This window comes from Pleurodeles waltl, chromosome 8, assembly GCF_031143425.1.
Source record: "Pleurodeles waltl isolate 20211129_DDA chromosome 8, aPleWal1.hap1.20221129, whole genome shotgun sequence".
Taxonomy (NCBI): Eukaryota; Metazoa; Chordata; class Amphibia; order Caudata; family Salamandridae; genus Pleurodeles; species Pleurodeles waltl.
Genome location: NC_090447.1, coordinates 543,806,955 through 543,828,498, shown reverse-complemented (window position 1 = coordinate 543,828,498; position 21,544 = coordinate 543,806,955).

Below are 21,544 nucleotides of genomic sequence, written 5' to 3'. Positions count from 1 at the left end.
TTAATGATCATTTTATTTTGTCTTTGCATTCTTCCGGGGGGGTTGGGGGGTGTCACTCAGACTTGTTGCTCTGCATTGATGTGTGTGTTGTAGTGGGTGAGGGTGGGGGTGGGTGTGTGGCGTATGTGTGTCCCCGTAATTATTTTCCTCCCCCCTCCCCTGTGTCGTAGGTGCAGTACTCACCGTTGTCTTCTGCGCCGGCGTTCGTGCTCCTGGTAGAGGAGCAGGTAGACAATAGCTGGTAGGATGTGTAGTTCGGGTTCCATGCTGTCCAGATTCCTCGTGGGGTGTATGGAGGTGAGCGTTTTCCCGTTCGAAGTCTGGTCCCGCCGTGTTTTTATCGGCGGGGCTCCCGCCCCGGAAAAGGTGGCGGATTGGTGAGTTGTGATAGGGTGGGCGGTACATTGTCTTCCGCCTGTCTGTTGGCGGTGACCGCCGCGCTGCTTGTCTGTACCGCCGTGGCGGTCGGAGTGGTAAAGTGGCGGGCTGTGTTGGCGGTTCCCGCCAGGGTTGGAATTCCATTTTTTGGGCCGCCTGCCTGTTTGCCGGTTGGCCGCCGCTTTAACACCGACCGCCAGGGTTGGAATGACCCCCAAAGTGTCGTGGAGCGATTAAACCGTGAAGTAAAGCAATCCTTGACAGCCAGATTCTTAGGTACGGGTCATAGTTGGCTTAATCACCAGTATGAAGTCCAGAGAGCACTTAACAACCTGCCTAGAAGGTCCCTGGGGGGTCGAACTTCATCTGAGTGCATGTTCGGAACACAAATGTATGTTCCAGATCTTGATTTTCCTGGCACGGAGGCAGCAGAAACACCTTTTAACATAAATGAACATGTAACTGTCTTACAGGAATTACAGCAGTTCTGTGACGACAACTCTTCTGCCAGTGCTGCCTCCATAGGAATTAAGGATGTACCTGTAGTGCTACAGACTGGATTCCTAAAGTTGGGTATCTAGTACGTGAAAAGGTTGCTGTGAAAAAAGAATTTGGTCCTTTCTATTGTGCACCGGTCCTAGTCTTGGCAATACACGGTACCAGAACTGACATTCTACCACCAATGGCAGGTGCCAAAAAAAATAGTTTTGTCTCCAACGACAATGTCAAACTACACCATGTGGCCGATCCTACACAGCCGACCAAAAGGAACAGCCAGTAGTTCCCGAATCCCTCTCACTACTGGTCAAGAAGTTCCTCTACAAGTTGTAAGCAGCAACACTGACACCTCTCCGAACTTGGGGAGGGTGGAGAAAGATCTTGCATTGGTTCCACTAACAACAAATATTACAGAAATAACTGATCGATTTGACACAACTTCGACACAGACGGATGGTGCTATTTATTCGGTGTCACGGCGGGAAACACCAACACCACCAACTAACACTGCTTCAGTTTTTGCATATTTTGCGGACATCAATGATGACGTCTCGAACTCATTCGCCTCTTCGACACCTAAACTGTCAAAAACAAGTAAGCTGATAAATTGGCTTAAAGTAACTTATTTCATTCTTCCATGGAACTATCTGTGGCTTTCCTTGACAGTACTAGCTTTCCTGCTTTGGATTGGGGTTGTCATCACTTTCTTTTTGTTAATACACGGTCATTTTCTTCCTGAAAAATCAACAGTTGAACTGGTGAATGAGGTCCTAATACCACATTTTTCCTCTCACAAGGTCCGCAGAGACTTGTCTTTTATGAACATTTCTGCTATACCGATTCCTGATGGGATTGTTTGGGACAAAGTAACATTCGATATATACAGCCCTACGGAGGTCATTCAAATACCATTTGTGTTTAAACTTTCAATGAACAATATATTAATACCCGGAGTTGTTTCTGATGATTAGGATGTGAAAACAGTAGTTTCTATGATGACTGAATTTCGGTATTATACTGTATTTGAAAACGGAGATGTTTATCAATCTAAAGAGATTGATGGTGATATGTTTTGCTATAATTATTATGGGCACCATTTTATCCACAGAGCAAGCAGCCCAAAGACTGTTTTTAATCATACACAATGAGAACATTGCCCGACTCCACCACAAGGTAGTTCTAAAACGTATTCTGAAAAGTTTCATACTGTTGACAAATATGAAATTTATATATTCAGATTATTTTGTTTCCCGGTTGACTATAGAAAACTATGAACATTGGCTGAAGTCGATTGACTTAAAAAGTATGTGGGGAACTAGATAATGGCAAATATGGGGGAAGGAAGCTTTATTTAGCGCATGCCTGATACCTGTTCAAATAATATTTTCAAATGAAACTGTACAACAAACTAGTTGTTTAGGCTTAGCAAAGATTAAGGAATTGAACAAGTCCAGTATAGCTGCTCCTGCAAAATTTTATAAATGGCAACAATATATAAATGCAACTGAAGATCAGCTCGATGAGTGGGTCCAGAATGGCACATTTAATGTTTCATTGACACGTCCTGGCAGGTGGTTATTGTGGCCAATAGAAACCAATGGGTGTCACAAACATTTTATCAACTCCTCGGGGGGTTTTAGAACTAGTAGGCTGGACCCTTGCTATATATTGTCCGATCATGGGGGTATAGTAACAACATACAGTGTAGGGAAACTATGCCAGCAATGGTTAAGGACTTCCTCACTAGACGCAGTTAGAGAACACCTGTCTCCTGTTTAATAACACCGACTTATAGGACTTCCTGTTAGGCTCCAGAAAACAACACAGAAAACGATTCCTAAATGAAGTATATAATGAAATCTGGAAGCTTTCACAACAAGAAGCTGCTGCTCGGTTAAGGCAAATAGACCAGGAAAATTTTAAAAAAGGCATTAGCTGTTGTAGATAAAGGGATTAATACCCTGTCCAACCGGATATACACCTTAAATAACATTGGGGGTCATTCTGACCCTGGCGGTCATGGACCGCTAGGGCCAACGACCGCGGGAGCACCGCCAACAGGCTGGCGTTGCTCCCATGGGCATTCTGACCGCGGCGGTACAGCCGCGGTCAGAAACGGGAAACAGGCGGTGTCCCGCCGGTTTCCCGCTGCCCAAGGGAATCCTCCATGGCGGCGCTGCAAGCAGCGCCGCCATGGGGATTCCGACCCCCTTACCGCCAGCCTGGTTCTGGCGGTTTTGACCGCCAGAACCTGGCTGGCGGTAACGGGTGTCGTGGGGCCCCTGGGGGCCCCTGCAGTGCCCATGCCAATGGCATGGGCACTGCAGGGGCCCACCAAGATTTTCAGTGTCTGCCAAGCAGACACTGAAAATCACGACGGGTGCAACTGCACCCGTCGCACCTCTTCCACTCCGCCGGCTCCATTCGGAGCCGGCATCCTAATGGAAGGGGGTTTTCCGCTGGGCTGGCGGGGGGCCTTCTGGCGGTCGCCCGCCAGCCCAGTGGGAAACTCAGAATAACCGCGGCGGTCTTTTGACCTCGCAGCGGTATTCTGACGGTTCCCGCTTGGCGGGCGGCTCCCGCCGCCCGTCAAGCTCAGAATGACCCCCATTGTCTCTTCTGCTATAGACATTATACAAACACATATTTCTTCCTTACATAATGGACAGAGCCAGCTGAGATCCATTATGCAGGTGGGTTGGACACTTTAAACACTGAAGGCTGGTTGCGTTCCCTGGCAACATGTCAGCGCAATGGAGATATTTTCTTCCTTTAATTTAACGTGACAACAACAATTAATGGCTAAGAAAGAACCAAGCTAAACATTGAAAAGTTAGAAAAGTTGCCTCATACTGTGGCTGAAATACCATCTGCTGAGTGGCTAATACACGGGGTCATTAATCTGCCTATTTCCACACTTCAATTCACCTCCTGTTTAAAACACATTCCGGTAGGCAGATATGAAAGGCTAGGAGATAGTCACATACATGAGGTTTGGGAGATACCCTTTGCATACAAATGTCTTAGTGGCATGAAAGAGGTCTTTCTTAGCGGTAGTGAATGCGAGACTTCTGTCAGCCATTCGATGGTTTGTAAACAGCTGTCCTTGCATGGGGAGTGTAACGCGTCTGCAGCGAACTTGGCTTGTTATCTGAAGGGAGTTCCAGTCCCCTTGATTAGACCTACGTTCCAGGTGCTTTCAAACAGCAGCTATGTTCTCCTCAATTGTGAAGACTGTTGTCGAATGCGAGCCAGAATAGTTTATGTTGTTTTGGTCTCTAAGATTGTTACATGCTGCGGGAACGTACTCTTTCTTCCCACTAACATAAAAGAGGTAGGGGACATTTGGCCTCATATTGCTACTTCTAATGTGAATTTTGACAAGTTGAGCAGACTTAAGGCTTTATTGTTTCAAAAACATGTGGCTCTCACATGTGCACACATGTGCACACGGGACCTACGCATTTCAGGTGGCAAGGTCGTCAGCAGAGATACAGTCCCTTTTAAGTACTAACTTTCTGGGACACTTTGGTGAACTCTTAGGACGGATATTTAATGCATCCAGTGCTACTGGAATCACAAACTTCTTTAAGGTTGTTGGTTCTGGTTTCGTTCACACCTTCTCCTCCATATTCAGTTTAATACCATCAGCCATCCACTCCATATTCTCCACTATTTTCGGGGGATTTCCAATAAATTTGGCTGTAATAGTTGCCGTTTTGCTGTTGCTATTTTTTATGCGCAATTGCTGCCCCACTGCAACAAGGAGGAATGAAAGCGCTTCTATCAGCGCAGCTGTGTCCTGAACGCGTGATGCAATATTTTGGAGCAACACTCCTGGAGCAATTGGAGTGCGACTGGTCCCCATCATTCAGATCGGTTTTGCATTGTGTGCAGCCCATGTTTTGGTGCCTCTGGTGCTCTTTCGAACATGCTCTGGAAGTTTGTCTTTCTACACAGCGCTTGCTTTCATCACTGATCTGCTGATGTTCTCGCTGAGGGCTCACTACCAGACATGCGCGTTGAGAGTGCGTTTGCCACAGGAAGATACTTACGAGTTGCCCTTCAAGGAGGATGTGGCTCTTAACTCATCATTGGGCACACCACAAATGCCGCCTTGGCTGAGGCTCAGGCTATGGAACAGGACTGCTCCTTGTTCCTTCTCAGTGATGCCTTTCCAACTTTAGCACCTGCCGAAGTGGAAGATTTCCTGTCCTTCATTGACCCGGAATCGATTGGAAATACTAAAAATTACTCTGACTCTTAAAATTTGGTCCTTTTTACGCCACATGTTAACATTTTAAATTGACCTTTTATATGCTCATGTGTCCTTTTAACTTGTCATTATTGACATTTTTTATATATATATCCTGGGTTTAGTTTTAGCAGCTTTTATATATCTATTTAGGCTTCGAACCACCTTCAGTCGACAAGGGGAGGGTGTTGGGTAGCCATTTTAGTTATGGCTCCATGCACGTTATTGAACATACTAGACCTGCCGCTGTGCATTTTAACTTAGATATATTTTTTTGGGCTTTGCTTTATTATTGTTACAATAGCCACTTTTACGGTCTTGTTTTATTTATATCTATCTAACTGTTTTCACCTAGGCCATCACTCTGTTCTCAAACAAGACATTCTTGCTCACTCTGTGCTTCTTCCACGGCTGCAGTAAGATAGGTTGCCGGTGAACGTGGTGTAAGTTTAGTCTCTGACATTCATAGAAAACACACATCCTTACAGAGGGACATTTTCTCAGAACATCAGCTGTTTTAATATAAAAACACTTCCCTGTCCCTTACACGTTAGAGGGAGATTCCAGCCAGAGAACCACGACTGTATGCTGATTGCTGAATGCTTCGCTACAGCTTCTTATGCAGACTTCAGACCTTTGCTCAGGTATGGGGAATGATGTCTTCCCAAGTGAACCTGAAGGGCAGAATTAGTGCTTAACACGCTGTGCTCTATTATAGCCTAGGTAGGAATTAGTCTATTGATTGTAGTGACAATATGGTAGCGTTATTTCTATGCTTCACTCTCCTTGTCACAATTTTGATCTTGTCATGCTGTATCGTCCTGTTATATCAGCCTATGCTTTGCTGTCTAAGATGCAGTCGCTTCATTAGAAGAATTACTGAAACAAATGCTGCCTCTGTTTGTCATTGTGTATATGAGACTAATGTAACTGAGAGAAATGGATAAGACCTGAGTGACCACGGCTTCCCTGAGAAACCAGTTATGTCATGAGCTTGGCTGCCCAATCATCCCTGCCCTTGGGTAGAGATGAGGCACTGCAAGTTAGCTGGAGCAAAACCGGGATTAAGGTGACAGGTGTCACTTGTATTGGGTTAAGACTCAGTCTCCCAGACCGCATGCGATTCTGCCGCTCGAAATCCAGTAGTCTCATTAGAATAATGAGAGCCTACGTGACAGTGGTATCAGTTCCCAAAGCAGTAGTTTCGCTACTGTGAGACTATCATTCCTTTGTGTAGGGTACGCTCCAATCCAGTGACTAAAGCTTCAAACAATCACCAACACATGTCCCAAACCTCCACTCACAGGCATCTCAATAAAATCCATCTGCATTCTGCTGAATGGACCTCCCGCTCTTCCAATGTGGCTCAAATTTACCACTGTCCCTTTCTCTGCATTTAGTTGTTGGCAAATGACACAACAATGGCAAACTGTTTCAGCAACTTGTCTAAACTTTGGGTTAACCCAATCATGTTTGAACAATCAAATCATTGCATCCCTCCCAATATGTGCTTGACCATGATAGTACCTCGCCATTTGATACAACAGACTATTTGGCAAAACCAATTGACCCTCTTCTGAAACCCACAGTTCATCTGGTCTTTGCACACATTTCATCTTGCTCCATGAAAGTTTTTCCTCCCTCTCAGCATTAATTTTTAACATTTTCAATTCCTCCAAGGTGTTAATTATTTTCAATGCATAACTTGTACAGGTTTCATCTTCTTCAGATAACAGTTCCACTTGTCTTTAAATGATATACAATTGAATGCGCAAAACCTTGAGACTTGATCTGTATATCCATTTCCCATTGACACAAAGTCTTGCGACTTCAGATGTGCAGTGCATTTCACCATGGCAATCTTTTCAGGCATTTGAATAGCATTTAACAATTCTTTAAATCTCCCACCATTTCTCACTGGTGATCCAGAAGAGGTCATGAACCCTCTCTGTGACCACAACTGGCCAAAATCAAGGACTATTCCAAATCCATACTGGCTATCTGTATAGATTGTAACTTTCAGCTGAGCCGAAACATGGCACACTCTAGTAAGGGCTACCAGTTCCGCTACTTGGGCAGAATACACTCCTCGAAGCCAAGAAGCTTCAAAACTACCAGTAATTGTACACATGGCATATCCTGCTCTCAGTGTCCCTGCATGGTCTCTTAGACAAGAACCATCAACAAGGATAATTTGGTAATTTTCTTCTAATCGGGTATCTCTAATGTCAGGTCTCTGGTTTGTGCACACGTCAGTTACTTCAAGACAGTCATGCTCCACATCTTCCATCTTTTCGATTTCAACATTTTCATTTGGAAGTAAGGTTGCCGGGTTCAGCACTGTACATCTTTTCAATGACACATTTGGTGAACCTAGAAAACTCATTTCATATCTGGTCAACCTCACACCAGTCAAATATTGGGTTTTTGTCCTTGGAAGTAGAATCTCAATAGAGTGAGGGACCATTACAGTCAAGGGATGTCCCATCACAATGCCTTCACACTGTGTAAGGCTATGACCAACTGCTGCAACTGCGCACCAACAACCTGGTAAGGCTGCAACTGGGTCCAAAGTAGCTGAAAACTATGCTACTGAGCAGTTTGCCCCTCCATGGACTTGTATCAAAACAGACAAAGAACATGCATCACGCTCATGACAAAACAATGTGAAAGGTTTCATGTAATCAGGCATACCCAACCCTGGAGCCTTGCACAGACTCTTAATTCGGTAAACGCTTTCATTCAAGCCTGGTCTAACATTATAGGATCAGTGACTTCCTTATGAGTCAGCTTCTGTAATGGTCTCAAAATGACTGAAAAAATTTAAATCCATTGGCGACAATAGCCTACCATCCCTAAAAACATCCTGACATCTCTCTGTGTGGTCGGGGGATTTATCTGAAATATGGTTGTAATCCTTTTTCTGGATATCTTTCTTGAACCCTTCTCAATCTGGTGACCTAAATATTTCACTACTTTGTGGCAATATTGCAACTTAAGCGGAGACACTTTGTGACCATTCTTTCCCAATGGTTCAACAGGGCAATCATATCATACTTGCACTCGTCCCTTGTTTTGGACGCAATCAGCAAGTCATCAATGTACTGCACCAAGAACTACTCCAAATTATTTTTCAAGATCTGATTGAATATGGAAGGTGACTCTGAAAACCCTTGAGGAATTCTGCACCAGCAATAAACTCGATCTAGGAATTTGAAACAAAAAGATAATTGGCTGTCCTCATGAAGAGGCATAGAAAGGAAGGCTTGTGACAAATCAATGACAGTGAACCACTCATCCTCACATGGAATCTGAAACATTTTCAAAGCTGGATTTGGTACCACGGGACAACATTTGACCACAATCTAATTTATTTTTCCCAAATCTTGGACAATTCGCACTTTCCCACAGGGCTTTTACAAACCCATTATCGGTGAATTAAATGGACTGCTCAATACTTTCTTCAGAACACCTTGCTTTACAAAGTCTGCAACTATCTGGGCAACCTTCATAAGGACATCTTGTGGTATGTGGTACTGTGGAAGTTGAGAAAAAACTGCATTCGGCTTCACAGTAACTTTAACTGGCTCAACTCCCTTTATCAGGCCTACTGCTTTTCAAATCTCACACTTTCTCCCTTAACCGTTCCTTGCAAATCAGGAGGAAGCTTTTTCACTGTGAACATCGGGAAAATTTAAATCAGAGGATGTTCCTCATTGGTAGTTTCACACTCTGTGCCTGGTGCTTGGTCATCTTCATCATCACTATTCATCTGGATCTCAATTCCCTCATTTGAACAAGTAATCAAACACTTAGTTTTACACAGCAAGTCTCTTCCCAGTAGGGATACCGGACTTTAATTGCAGACTACAAATTTGTGCAATCCCTGAAAGTTGCCGATCTCAACTTGAACTGGATCTGTAATTGGATTAGTCAAATACTGGTATGCTACTCCCACAACCTGAACTGTTCTTCCTGAAAGGGGAAAATTTGGAACTTCTACACTTCTTGCTGTAGAGCGTGTAGCTCCTGTGTCACATAAATTATAACTCTGTGACTCATAACATTTCCCTTCACATAGGGTCCTCTTTGATCTACTTCGAAGGAAGTTGCAAGCACAGGTGGCTCCTCATCTGAACTGTCACTCGTCCAATCATCATTTATTCCATTCTCGCTGTGTAACGGGAATTGGTGCACTGTGTTACTAATTTGGTTAAGGCTCTGACCCGTGACCTGTTGAGAAGGCATCATCTGTTGCTGTTCCATCTGGGTTTGAAGTATTTGAATGTGCTCTCTCTGTACCATGAGAACCTGCTGTTGCATTGGCTGCAACTGTGTCATTTGTACATGTGGCATTTGCTACTGCCGTATAGGCAGAAAATTCTGCATTTGATTTGCATTATTCTGAAAATTTGGATTAGGACCTCTCACTCTCTGTCTTTTCACGTTCTGGAATAAATAGATGTCATTACTCTGCTGAACGACACCTTCCGGCACCATCATTGGACGCTCCCGCTTCCAATGTCCAATGGCTCCGCAAATGTGACATGGCAACAACTTCTTCATTCCCTGCACATCATTCTGAACCCCTACAGTACCTAAGTCCGGACCACAAGTCATATTTCCTCCATGGCTTCTACCTCTCATCTGGGGCTGAAACATCATGTTCCTCTGCTGCTGCTGCGGTAACTGCTGTGAAAAGTTCCCGTACACTCCAGTTTGAGCTGCTTTAATCTGCATTACCATCGCCTTTTCTTTCAACTTTTTCTTCTTCAACTCAGTCTCATCACTACAGTATTTTGCATACTGCAGCACTTCATCAATGGGCTTTTGTTTGCCAGCAAACCAAATGACTCTTAATCATCTGGCCAATTTCAGGTCCCAACCCAATCCTTCCACAAATCAGAACACAAAATAGAACATGTCTTTCACCTCAATTGTTTCTGTACCACTGTAATGTTTGAACTCCCGCAACAGTCTCTCTTAATACGCATGTATCAACTCCTTTGCCTCCTGAGCCATCCTGTCAATCCTCTGCCAATCAATATTCATGGGCGAAATTCTCAATTTCAAAAACTCAATCACCTCATTACCTCAGGAGATGGTGTACTTTTATTCTTGTCTCTCTCTGGTTTGCTTGTGGGCCAATCTACACTCCTCTTACCTTCAATCCACAGATCAGCTGGAACCACTATCTCTAGTAATGTGTACAAGTCCTAATATAGGCACTTTGCGAGTTTCACAAACCCGTCTGTCTTCTGATACCACTCTACTGGCTTCTCTCTCAATTTTGGATAATCATTTGTAAATGATAGAATGTCACTTCTGCTCCAAGGGACATGAACAAAATTCCCCCCTGGAATCTCTCTTAGTGGTAAAATTTTCACTGGATCTTTATCCTGCTGCACATTTGCAGTCAGCTCCAAAGAATCCCTTTTCCTTTTGTCTCTCTTCTTGACCCATCTGCCTTCCCATTTGTCTAACGCTCTCAGATCTGGGCACTTTGAAGCAGTTCCTTAAGGTGTGCCTTCATTCCGGCAGATCTCATGTGTTCAAAATCTTTAGCCTCAAAATCTAATCTGTAACTCCTTTTCAAGTGCTTCATTTTCTCTATTCCTATGCCATACTTCTCTGCCAAGTCTGCTAGTTTATGATGCACATTGCTCACTACTCTCGTAATTTTCGGGCACAAATATCTCAATTCTGCCTCTGTGTAGATATTCACACCTACAGTTCTCTCAGTGAGTTCACCCGCTTCCATGATTAGCCTAGCACAATTTTAATACTCCTCTCCCTTAGGAGCACTCTGTGGGGTATTCAGCTTGTCTAACCATTCAGTCAACTGCTGAGTTGTCAATCCTTGCAACAAAATGTTACTTGCTTGAACTGGTAGCACCTGCTGTGCAACTACATTCAGGGTCTGCAGTGTTAATAATTTCAAACTCTGGCTAACATTTGACCCTGCCATAGTATAAGTGCTACAAATGGACTAAGCCTAACAATGATCTTGATCCTTCAAAAGTCTGTCCCACAGGAGTGACTACATGAACATTTTCATTATGTCCTCCCCTCATTATACTCTGGGACTTTGCTCTCTGTTCACCTACAGTTGTTGTCTTCTGTGCAAATAAGGGTACGGCTGGACCAATATTAATAGGTAGCGATATAGTATCTGGGGCAGTTCTGGCACTTATACTCTGTGGGAGAGTAACTCCCATATTCTGATTCATCATCGGGGTCATATCTGACTGTGTCCCTGTTACTGAAGTAAATCTTGGCATTACCTATGGCTGCACTTGGGGCAGTAAAATTGGATTTGGTTCTGTCTGAACCAATATTGGTCTTGGGAAAATGTGTTCTGTAGGCACCATTAAGTTTGAAGTTGTTTCCATAATGGGCATATGAGGATAAATTCTCTGAACCTGTGGCGGTTGAATCTGATTTTGCACTACAGGAGTAGTAGGCACATTAAGAACATTCTGCATCGCATTCTGTGTCAGGCTAGAATTAACCTGCATCGGACTAATTGTCCCATTGACCTGTGTTGGGGCTGTTGTATCAGCACTGGTGCTTGGACCACACTTAAGTGCTGTATATGATGCTGGGCGATTTCTCCACAGCTGTGTAATAAATTCATCATCATCTGATTCCTCCTCCACTATTGAAGACTTTTGAGTCTCCCTACTTTCAGACAGACTTCTGTTAATCTTTCTAGTAGCTTTCCTTCCTTACTTCTCATTGTCCTGCATACTTACCAGAAACAATGTAATTTTGTGCAAAGTCTCCATCCTCCAAACTCTCTAAGCATTGCCCCACCTAGCCTCTGTTAAAGTTAAAGTATTTTCTGCCTTTCTCATCCTCCTCTCGAATTTCTGTTGCTGTTGCTGTCTGGCTACTAACTCCCAAATCGCTAATGCCTCAAATTGTGCTGGTCTAGGAAGGGGCTTCGATTCATATAGCACCATCCTTAAATGCTCCAAAACCCTCAAACTGAATGTCCCATTTGTAGGAAACTCTAACTTCCCATCCTTCTCTGTTAATTTGCACCATTGCTTAAGCCAAAGACATGGCGCAACACCCTTCTCTTCCATTACAATGTAAGCTGGTACCTTCTGGCGGTGTAGCCTCGCCTACACTTGTTGTGATATACGTTATCTCCACTTAAGGCGCTCTTTAAAGGTTTGAAAAATGTGATCTTTTCTACCTTTTTTGTTATTCAAAATCAAATCAGTAAGTGACATTTAATCCCAAGATTCCTTTCACCTACTTTCTCAAACAATTGCCTCTCACGGATGGCTGCCAATCCATGTGCGACCCTTCTTACTAACCGACCTATCCCAGCGCGGCTCCAATGATATCACACTCATGCGTTCTGTGGCCAACAAAGTCTTGTGGCTTGTCCTCCCAAACTCTGTTTCACACAAACTAATGCAAAAATTGCAAGCACTAATCAAAAACCACCAAATCTGCTGGTTTACTACAGGAAAGGTAACACAATCGCTTCAGAAACCTTATGGATTTTTCACTGACGGCTCTTCCCGCACTTACAGCTGCTCCTTCTTTCTTGGTCTCCCAGATTCGCAAGCAAAATTCGACCCTCAAATTTTACTGTCAACTGATCAGTGGGTCTGTCCTGGTGCACATAGGACTCGCCAAATCACAGTTGAAATTTTCTTTCACTCACTTCAACTCACACTGACTTGTCGACCACACCCGATCAACCTACAAAACCAGACAGATTACAACATAACCCCAAGTGTCAGACACTTTTCAATGTACTCCGGAGTCTTAGACCATGCAGGGTCCATACATCAACAACCACATTGACAATTTTTGAGCACAAAGCACCACACACATATGAAGTCGACGACTTACCTACTCTCACACTGCGGAGCACTCACACTCCTTCTACAACTTCATTTGGAGTACGCAAACTCCCTAAAACCTCACAAACTCCACAATTCACCTGCGATTTGCATAAGCTGTGCAGGTGCAACCTACTTCATTCACACTGTCACTAGAATGCCTAGAACATCCTCAAACAACCATTAGCAGGATCCAAGATTCTGGGAAGTCATTTCCAGGCTTAAGAGAACATAATTTTCTCTCCAATTATCATCATAGAAAAACAGAATCCACATCTCAATAAAAATGAACCTTCACCTCTGTTACTAACTCTGGACATCTATCATGGGCTCTTAAGGAAACAAACCTTTACCTCTCTCTACCAACACTGTTAACAACTGTTACTCTGTACTGGACGCCTATGATACGCTCTTAAGGAGACAAACCATCAGACTCTCTTACCATCTCTGTTATCACCTGTTAATCTGTACTGGGCATCTATGATAAGCTCTTAAGGAGACTAACCATTACCTCTGCTACGATCTCTGTTAGCGCGTCTGACCTTAATAAATAAACTTACAAGGGGATGCACATAGGTCGATGAACCTTTTGACTCACAATTAAGATGTTCCTACCATAGCTCAAGTACATAATTTATCAATACACAATAGTCAATAATCAACAACAATCAATAACAGTAATAATCAATGGAGTCAGTAATTGTTACTCACCATGACCTTTCAGTCATGAATAACCACACCTTTTTAAAAAAAGTTAGAATATTTATTTCCCTATATTAACAGTGCTAAGATCATGTAGACTAATCTCAATATCAAATGATACACATACAGAAACAATACTGGCTGTCGAAAGCGGCGGAAGAAACATAATCTAATCCAAACTTGAACTAAAACACATTCTAAGGTTATGGTGCAAATTAATAACAAAGTCAACTGCGTCAAATTAATCCTGTACATTCAAATTCAGCAGAGGAATTAATCAAGCATTATTACCTATTAGCAAAATCTAATTAGTGAGGATCCGTAACTAACATCAGATTAGCATCAGCATGTTGGGCTTTATGCTAAACAACTTAGTAACACAAATTTGGAAAAACATCTAACTATCGCTCTATCAAAACAGTGCAGTTGGTACCTAGAAAGGAAAGCAAATATGCATAATAATCAACAGTCTAATTCATAATACCTATCCTCAATGTGGATCAGCAAGCAGAGTCAGTCTTCGTCCTCAGGACATCAGTTGATCAGCAAGGCATCAGGAATCAGCATCAAAGTTCAGAAAACACGTCTTTAAGCATTAAAGTTAGGCACGTCTCCTGTCAAGACGCATAAGAAAATAGTGACCTTTCAGTTAGCAATAAAATGGGAAATGAATCTGTCTTCCTCCTGTGAAGTGTCGTTAAATCAAAACTACTAAAACTACTTTCCAAAACCCTATTGGTCAGTTAATCGCATGTTCACACTCTATCCAATAAAACTAAAACTCCAAATCTATGAATTCTACCATTACTCTGTTCACATGTCGTTGATTGGTTGTCCTGCAATGTCTTCATCATCCGGCTTGTCAGGTAACAATATAGTTGCAGCTTCTACTCCAGTCAGTATCTCCATTGTTCTCCTCCTGAGAAAGTCAGTCTCACATGCATTACACACAAAATTTTACATTACCAAGAACACCAGTTTCTAGCAGTCGGTTCTCATCTGAAAACTTCTGTTATGAGCACATTTAAACAATACAAAAAACACAATTTAACTCTCTAGGACAGCCATTTATTAAATGTTAAGAAATACAGCTTTGACATGAGGCCTGGCAACTAGGCCAAGATAATCCCTAAGTTAAGGCCTACAATTAATAAACTAAGGATATAATACATTTCCCTTTTTATGACATATTACTACATTAGTTAAACATATATTCAACTTTACACAGTTTTAGGGTATTAATAAGTACGCTTCGTGAACATTGGCGGCCACTCTTCGTAATCACATTTTCAAACGTGCGCATTATTTTTCTACATTATTATTTTTTCTCCACAAACCCCTTATTCAGAATACATGAATACTCATTAATACATTTTATTAATACACCTGCGCTAGAACTGCTACTGTAATCCTCTGTGTGTGGGTGTCTTGGTTGCAAATGCAAAAACGAAACCAACTCCCTCTTATTGAGTCCTGTGAATGCATTGCTATAGCACTAATACACGCTCACACTTCAGCAACTACAAATTAAAGATGTTTTGCAGAGCTCAGCTCTGGAGGTCGGCATGGAAGGACAAGGGAGTGAGAAATGATGTACTTGTTCTGGAATTTGCAAGAACTTTTTGAGATTACATCTGCAGTGGGAAGAGCACACTGTTTAACAAATGTTTTCAATGTACCAGGAAGGAGATGTTATACGTATAATGAATGCTGACAGTCTAATAAGGTTGCCTTGCATGACACACAGCCTTGCATCTGGTGCTGAAGTGAGTGTGTGCTGTCTAGCATAATATTTGTACTGAAAGAACACACATACAGCACAAATTCCTAAACCTAGACAAACTCACTAGGATCCCGCACAGTGGATGTGTGCTGGGCAATTCAGCAAATATGCAATGCATGTTTTTTTTTAAATGAACACATTTCCTCTTGTTAATGTCTTCTTAAAAGGATGCATTTTTATGCAAATCCTTGTCTTTCTTTCTTAGTAGCTCAGGCTCTGCATCAAAACCTAGGGTTGTTTGTGATGACCTGCCCAAGTAGCAGCCCAGTAAATCCCTCTTGATGCAAAGGGAAAAAAAGTAATGTAAAGTGATTTTTGGTTTTAGAGAAGAGCAAGCTTCTAGTGCAAAATACATTTGTACTGGAAAGTAAAAAGTGATGTGTCGCTTTGTGCCACTTTTCATCACTAAGGCCCTCAGTATGACATCGGCGGTCTATTTCGTAGACTGCCGAAGTCACGCCCACCATATGACCGCCAGTGTTGGCGGTCTGAAGACCCCCACATTATGGCTGCTGCCTGCACTCTGCCACTATTTGGTGGGGAAGCCACCAGCAGCCATACTGGCGGTTGGCAGTCTAGTGGAGCTTGCTCCACCGCCACCACCAACATCACCACAACACCGCCTGCCTTAGTACAACATTCTAAATGGTGTGTTGGTGGGGCGCTGGCAGCGGAGTAAGTGCCATGGAACCCGCTTCCTCCCGGACGACCACCGCTACCACCAGGTAAGGTGATCGTCCGACACGGGAGGGGTGGTGTTGAGTGTTGTGTGCGTGAATGGGTGTGTGTGTGTGTGTGAATGGAGGGGATTCGGAGGGTGTTGGATGTGTTTGTGGGCGTGTGTGTGCAATTGTGTGCTTGTGTGAATGAGTGTATGCAGGGGGTGGGGGAGTATGTGTGCGCTTATGCGCGGCGTAGGAGGGTGGGAGAGTGTCATAGACGTGTGTGCATGTTTGTGTGTGGATGAGTGATTGTGGATGTGTACATGCATGTATGTAAGTGTGGTGTGTGCCTGCTTGGATGGGTGGTCAGTACGGGGATCAGGGGTGGGTGAGTCAGTATGGGGACCGGGAAGGAGGGTGTGTGTCGCTGCTTGGGGGGGTGGGGGCTTCTAATGCGGTTGGGGTAGGGAGCTCCTACATGAAGGGAAGGGTTGGGGAGTCCTGTTGTGACGACAGGAATTAGTACTCCTGTTGCCAGTGTCCATACTGCCAGGGATTTCGTGGCAGGGCTGCCGCCACGGAATCCCTGGCAGTAAGTATACTCATTATAGTGCAGGCAGTGTTAGGTGAACCGCGGGGTCGATGGTGGTCAACCTTCCTTTGGGCAGGCGGTCTCACCCCCCTGGCGGTACAGGCAGTGAACTGGATGCGATGTCCCGGTCATTATTTGGTGTCCTTCACCGCCACACGGTCGACAGTCTGAGCGCAACCGCAGGCATGGCGGTTCAGGACCGCCAAGGTCATAATGACCACATAAGTGATAGACCAAAGCCGTAGTAAATCTGTGCCAGTAAGTTATTTCACCGTTGACTCCGCACCAAAGATGACTTCAAATCCTGGCAAAATCAGCCAAGCCACTGCAAGATGTGAGCTACTAACTCATTTGATTGTAGAAGCCGACTTGCTCTGTATTTGTTTTTCCTCAAGCCTTGCAATAGAATTAACCATCAACTTCAAGTTGAGGAGTATTTCGACCTATTTATACTGTTAATTGTCTCTTCCTCTTCAACTTGGCACTGCCACTTCAGTGATTTTGCCAACTCATCTAAGGGGAGATAGCAGATTCAAAGAAAGGCCTTTCAGAAACCATTTGGAAATGTGAAGGGAATCTTTTTTCATTGCCAACATAGAGAATTTTATTTGGCCGTGCTGTGTGTTTACTTGGGTCAAAGGAGCTGTTTAATCCTGGGGCTAATGGGACAGAAACATTGAAATATACGTTGCTATTGTATAAGAGTACATGCCATATTTTCATGTAATTAAATTTGTATTATTGTATTTTTTATATTTTACTTACTAAGGCGGTCATTCCTACTTTGGCGGGCGGCGAACCGCCAGAAGACCGTACCGCGGTCAAAAGACCACGGCGGTCATTCTGACTTTCCCGCTGGGCTGGCGGGCGACCGCCAAAAGGCCGCCCTCCCGCCCAGCGGGAAAGCACCAGCAACGAGAAAGCCGGCTCCGAATTGAGCCGGCGGAGTTGCTGGTGTGCGACGGGTGCAGTTGCACCCATCGCGATTTTCAGTGTCTGCCAAGCAGACACTGAAAATCAATGTGGGGCCCTGTTAGGGGGCCCCTGCAGTGCCCATGCCAGTGGCATGGGCACTGCAGGGGCCCCCTGGGGCCCCACAACACCCGTTCCCGCCTGGTTCTGGCGGTGAAAACCGCCAGAACCAGGCTGGCGGGAAGGGGGTCGGAATCCCCATGACGTGGAGGATTCACAGGGGCAGCGGGAAGCCAGCGGGAAACCGCTGGCTTCCCTTTTCTGACCGCAGCTTTACCGCCGCGGTCAGAATAGCCCCAGAAGCACCGCCAGCCTGTTGGCGGTGCTTCCTCCGTCCCCTACCCTGGCGGTCTCGGACCGCCAGGGTAGGAATGACCCCCTAAATCTGCTATCAGGTGGGGCGGCCGACACATAGTAAAAGTGGTGGGGCGTGTGGCGGGGGTGCGGAGAGGTGCAAGGGGGGTCGGGGCTTGCAGGTGAGAAGGGCATGTGAAGGGTGTGGGTGGTATAGGAGGGTTTTATCATTAAAAAAGATAAAATAAATTACCTGATGCTGCTGGCCTCCTCGGGCTCCTCTTCCTGGTCTAAGCAGCTTCAGAGACTCCCTGTGCAATACCCGTGTTGCTCTCATGCTATCATGCTATTACCAAGTATGAGAGCAGTGCTGGGATTGGTTTGAGCGGGCTGGTTTACCGGTCACTCAGGCACAGGGAGCCTGTGCTGTTTCTCCAAACCAGCTGTCAAATACAGCTGGGTTGGAGAAACCTAAGTAGGAGAAGCCTAGAATGGCTGGCCAAACAGACATGCACACTTAAGTGCACTCCACTCTTCCTCCCCCCTCCATTGGCCCAGCCCGCACCTCCCTGCACATGCTGGCTCAGAACCAGCAGCTGAAAAATAAAATAAAATATTGTTTTATTTTTCTCCTGCTGGCTTTGACTGCAAACATTACATTTATATCATGAATTATGTTATTAAAGATGTCATGAGTGATATAATATGTGGGGTAATTAGCAGTAGATGGTGAGGGCAGCAATGCTGTTGTGCATCGGGAGCACCAGCACCCATCGTGCAAATCACTGTCTGCAGCGCTGCTCAGGCAGATTGGGACTGCCGGGCACCGCAAGGTCGTCGGGTGGCTGAAAAGTGGCAATGATGGAAGTTCAACTGTGGCAGGAACAGCACGGTCGTACGTAATGTTGCGGTAGGACCACTGCTTTGGCGGTGGTCCGACCGCAACCGCTTTAGCGGTCTGAAGGCTGCCAGCCTCGTAAGGAGGGCCCTAGTGTCTATATAAGAAGCATTTTTTTTCTTGATTATATCTTTACCGCTTGACGAATCTTCACGAATCTTCCCCAAAATAGTTTCCAGTCCCATCAGCTGCTGTCTGGAAAGTTTTGGGGAGTTCTGTACAGGTGGGGCTGAGAAAAAGGGAGGGTCCCAAAACATATTTTCCCTATTCATTTTTCCGTACGGGTTTTGAACAGCAATAGCGCCAAAACTACCAGCCGGAAGTACACAAATTTGGCAGAAAGCGAGGTCCTGGTCCAAAAAGTGACCTTTTTGCATTTTGGTGTTATTCCGTTCAATAGTTTTAGAAAAATCTAAGAAAATCTAAATTTGTATATATAGGGACGCAAAGGATTTGCAACCTTTCTCGATCTTGTGCTGAGATCTGATTGGCTGACAACACTTCAACAACAGAAGCCGTTGAAGTGCTGTCAGTCATTTTGGGACTCGGCTTCAGCCGAGTACCAACATAAAAGTAAAACATTTAGAAAAGGGGCCAGGGTATGAACAACCTGACTCCCTTAGCTCTGGTGGTGGGGTCGCAAAGGCACTTCCCCCAAGGCTAAAAATATATTTTTTTATTTTACCGCCTGATCCACCACAGATCCACTGGGCAGGCCAAGTCCCAGGGTCATTTGTTTGAAAATGCGGGGGGAGGGCTCCTGGCCTCCTCCCACTGCCCCGGGGGAGGGGGGGAAACTGCCACCTTATGATTCTTATGATGGCTTCTGATTCCTGTGCCAGTGGACACGTGCCCCCCCCCCCGCTGCCCTCAGGAACACCACCTCCCCATGGCTGTAAATATTATAATTCAATCGCAAAAGGGCTTCTCAACAACTGATAAAGAAGTGGGACAAGGGGAAACAAGTCAAAACAACGGGATTGCCCACCATATATACTGGGTTTCTAGGAATATAATCCCCGACTCATAACGAGGGGATGTCTCAAGCCACCAAATTCCAAATACATATAAATGTGTCTAATATAAAAAATCATATTTTGTTTATTCAGTGTTGTATATATTCATAAATCAAATAATTACATAGAAAAACAATTATATAATAAAGAAATATTCGTATATTGCCTGGGAAATATAAATGAAATACTTAAACAATGAACATATTCACACCAAATCAATCTCAATCATACAGGAAAAAAATACAGAAAAAGACAAGACATATGTATAAACTGCAGCGTGAATAACAAAATGGGAAATCCTCCCCCAGACGGACCATCCGGTCTCGCTGGTTATACTCCAACATAATGATAACTTTTCCAATGTGTGCAACTTCATAGTCCACAGGCTGTCATCATCATCATCATCATCATCAGCTTTATTCAATCAATGACCATAAAAGCACATAAAAACAAGATAATAAGTAATTCTTAAGTAAATAAATAAATACACATCTATAAATTGGTGTAAAAACATTAAAACAATAACTTGAATTACACATATGATTTTAAAACTTATCTATAAAAGAAATGAGACCTTAAATTACTTTTTGAAGATGGCATCGTATGCGCCAAGCTGTTGCTAAATACTTGCTTACTGAAAGAATTACGTCGGCTGAATTATGGCTTTTTAGAACCCGTAGAGCCAAAGAGCAGTTCTTAAATCCCATAGCCCTGCAAATATTGCGAATCAATTTTAATCGCGGAATCGCATAGGCTGGGCAGAAGAACATGAAATGCTCAATGGTTTCGAAAGTACTGCCACAGGCAGGGCATATATCGGGAAGATTAATCGACCCCCACCTATGGATCAATGACATCGAGGGCAAAGAGCCAAAACAAAACCTTGCATATAAGCTCTTGCCCTGCAAATCCGGTATAATATCCAGATAGGATTCAAACTTTGGGGACCATTTAATATCAATGAAGGAATTAATTAAGCGACCATGGGATTTGTGGGTTATGTAGTTATCCTTAACATAAGACCAATAGGTTAACTTTAAAACGTTTTTATGCCGTCTCTCTAGTTTATGGGGATTTTCCCAATAATCACCCAGGCCCAATAGCCGAAGCCAATGGGCCACATGGCGAATCCAGGGGAGAGTAATAGCGTTTTGGCATTTCAATAGATCGAGTAATGAGGTCTTATATATATCTAGTTCGGGGGTTATCCATAACCTGATCCAATAAAGGAGAGGTCTTAGAGTAGCTAGATCTGCTACTCGGCTTAACCCCAGATCTAGAAATAATGGAAGCAGGGGTGTGGTGCGTGGACATGCAGTTAAAGCCCTTGCAAAATTGTTTTCCCCCACACTGATCTTGTTACAGTTAGCGTAACCCCATACCTCCGCTCCGTACAGGGCTGCACTTTGAGCCTTAGCTGTATAAATTTTTATTGCTGGGGAAACAACTTTTGTAGAGGTGCTTTGATAGAAACGCAATATAGATGAGGCTCTGTGTTGTAGGAGCCCTGCACTTTTTGTAATCTGCTCTTCCAATGATAGTTTACTAGTTAGCCTAACTCCCAAGTAATCTATAGAGCTTACTTCCTTCAACGGTACTCCCTCAATATGAATGGAACATTTTTTCCTA